We start from the raw sequence: 3,268 nt of genomic DNA, 5'->3' as shown, positions 1-3,268 counted from the left end.
ATGGAAGTAGATTGCCCAGTCTTCCTTCTGCCGAGTGGCTGGTGGGTTTGAACGGCCAGCCTTCTGGTTAGCAGTCAAATACCTTAGTCACTATACCACCAGAACTCCTGTAATTGTAAATAGGTACTATGTTTTCCTTTTGTGTAATTAAAAAAAAAAAAAAATCCGTCAGTGAAAAATGAAGAACTTATTAATTTACTCACTCACATGTTCATTCATTCAACAACTTTGTGCTGGGCCCTGCTCGAAGCCTTGGGGGTATAGCAGTAAACAAGAAATGGCTACCCTAGAATACTCTAAAATGGCTACCCTAAAGTACTAGTGGAAAGAGGCAGGTAATAAATGAGCACACAGACGTTTTCCTGACACAAAATCGTGATGTTTCCAGTTGCTTTCAGGTTGATCCCGAGTCGTGGAGAACTTGTGTGTGCAGAGTGGAGCTGTACTTCCTCGGGTTTTCAAGGCTGGGACCTTAGGGAAGCTGATAACTCAGCCTCTCTTCTGTGACACCACTGGAGCTCTGGTGGCGTAGTGCCTAAGGCACTTGACTGCTAACCAGAAGGCTGGCAGTTCCAACCCACCAGCCGCTCCTCGGAAGGAAGACTGGGCAATCAACTTCCATAGAGATCCTGCCTCGGAAACCCAACTCCACGGCAGTGAGTTTGTTTTTGTTTTTTGGAGGGGCTCAAACCACCAGCCTTTCTGGTAGTAGTCAAATGCTTAATCATTTGCTCCACTCAAGGACTTCAAGGTTCGGATAGAGGGATGGAAACAGGTAGTCTTTTTGGTAGTGTGACCAGGAAAGCCTCCTCAAGAAGGTGACCAATTTGAAGGGTTGATCACACCATGTACATATCTAAGGAAACAGTGCACCAAGCCAAGACAATCACAAGTGCTCAAGCCTGAGGCCTGGTGTTTTCAGGGATCAGTAAAAGGCCAATGTGGTTACAGTAGGGGCAAGGCGGAAAGTAATAGACAAGATGAAATAGATCAACAGAAGTCAGTCTACGCAGGGCTCATTTTTGAGAATTTTAGATTCTAAATGTGATTGTGCGTTGCTTGTGTTTTAAAAGGATCATTGTGGCTGTTGTATGGAAAATTAAGGTGGAGGGAAGGCACAGAGATGGGGGAGTGTGGTAAGAGGGTCCAGCAGTCGCTTCTAGTGGGCAAACCAGCTAGAAGATGGTGGCGGTGTCCAGCTGATACTGGCTTGCAGCAGGGGTAGTGGTGCACGTGGCAAAAGCAGTGAGCTTCTGGATATATTCAGGAAAGAGCCACTTGGATTTGTGCAGGATCCAGTTTGGGGAGGACGTTGGAAGGTGGAGATGCCTAGTTGGCATGCGGCACGCGAGGCTTTCAGGCAGGTGCTGGATATGTGAATCTGGAGCTCAGCGCCAAGGCCAGGCCTTCAAAGGTGCCATCGGTAGAGAGGTGTTCAAAGTTCCGGGTTGATGCTCAGAAAAGGATCAAATTTGGAGATCCTGGATAGAGTGGGAGGAAAATTGTGGAACAAAATTCAAAAACACAAAAATGACCAGAATTACTGGTTGCATAGTGACTGGTGGGACTCCTGACACTATGGCCTCAGGTTATCCTTCAGGCCTAGAAATGGACTCACTTACAAGGATCGGCTCTTAGCCCAATCGTAGAAAGACCTATATACAGACCCCGGGTCTATGTGCCCACCTACTCTAGGGAGCTGCACGCCTTCGATCAATCAGCCATGAGACACAGAGCGGTAGCACTCACCTAGAGGACAAGCTGGGCAGACAGGAGGGCACTGGTAAGAAGGGCACAGGCAGGGGGTGGTCCCAGGGAGGAGAGGGGTGGAGTTTTTTATGGTTGGGGATGGTAAATGGGGCCTTGAAATCAGATGTGCACCTCACTTGCAAACATAAATTTGTTGTTACAAAGCTTTACAAACTACTAAACAAGATGAGGAGGAAGGTGGATATTGTAATTTACTTTAAAACTCTCTTTATAAACACTTGAATAAAGATCTCGATATACATGTGCAAGTTAACTTTATTCTGTGCCCTGGTGGCAGTTCATTAGCACTTGAAATTCCCTAATCAGGAATCCACACCCCAGGGGTGGCTGATTAACATTTGATTGGCTCTTATCAAGAGGCTCTAAAGGGGTTTTAAAGATTGTCCTGTTTCTATGGCTGATAAAATGCTATACAAAATGTGGCAGGTGATCAACTATGCCACTTTCAGTTCAGTGCGGAGCAATATTCAAGCTTGTGTGTACCTGTGACCAAACTAGCCTGTTCTGTTTTTCCCCCGAGTTGTCATAAATTAACAGTGAAGATGAATAAAGATGGGGCAGCGAGTATTAACCACACCTGGAGGGTGAGAGGACATGAACTGTTGAATGTAAAACAAGTTTGCCTTGCACATTTGCACCCAAAGCACAATATAAATAAATAAAGTTCTGGGTTGAATTTCTAGCATAGTTAAGTTGCTAGGGTGGGAGCCCTGGATAGTTAATGCACTTGGCTGCTAACCAGAGGTTGGTGGTTCGAGTCCATCCAGAGGCACCTGGGAAGCCAGCCCTGGCAATCTCTTCTGAAAAACCATTTCTTCCAGCCACTGGAAGCCCTGTGGAGTATAGTTCTCCTGTGACAAACGTGGGCTTGCCATGAGTCAGAATTGACTTGCCAGCGACTGGTCAAGCTGCTGGGGTAATTGGTGTGCTTGCTCCAGGGTTTCTGGGAGGTTCATACATGGTATGAGTATGTGGCTGGGTTGTCTTTTCTCTTAAAAATCTTTGGTGAGGTATATTGAAAAAGCTGTTACAGACCAAGTGTTTTGGGGTATCAAATTGCTATCTAATTTCCTGTGTTGTTTTTATGTGCCACCGAGTTGGCTGCGACTCATAGTGATCCCTCCTTGGGTTTTCAAGGAGGGATCACTATAGAAATAGTGATTGCCCAACCTTCCTTCTGAGGAATGGCTGGTGGGTTTGAACCACCAGCCTTCTGGTTAGCAGTCAAGTGCCTTAGGCACTGTGCTACCAGAGCTTCTTGTAGGACTGGATAATTAATGAAGTAATCTCCAGTTGGGTATGAGTCTTATACATGAAAAGCAAAGCTGTAAGTCCCTGAACTTGCCACTTGTCTTATTCTGCGACCTCAGTGAGTCATTATGGAAACTGAACACTAGGGGGACCTCGAGTCCTTACTCACGAAAGAGTGGTTGGCCAGCCTGTGGAAGACTCTAGTCCTCACTTAGGACCTGTGAGCTTCCCTGGAGGCCACCTCTGA

This window comes from Orycteropus afer, unplaced genomic scaffold, assembly GCF_000298275.1.
Source record: "Orycteropus afer afer isolate SDZICR_OR568_19922 unplaced genomic scaffold, OryAfe1.0 scaffold00018, whole genome shotgun sequence".
Classification (NCBI taxonomy): Eukaryota; Metazoa; Chordata; class Mammalia; order Tubulidentata; family Orycteropodidae; genus Orycteropus; species Orycteropus afer.
This window is presented reverse-complemented; position numbering follows the sequence as displayed.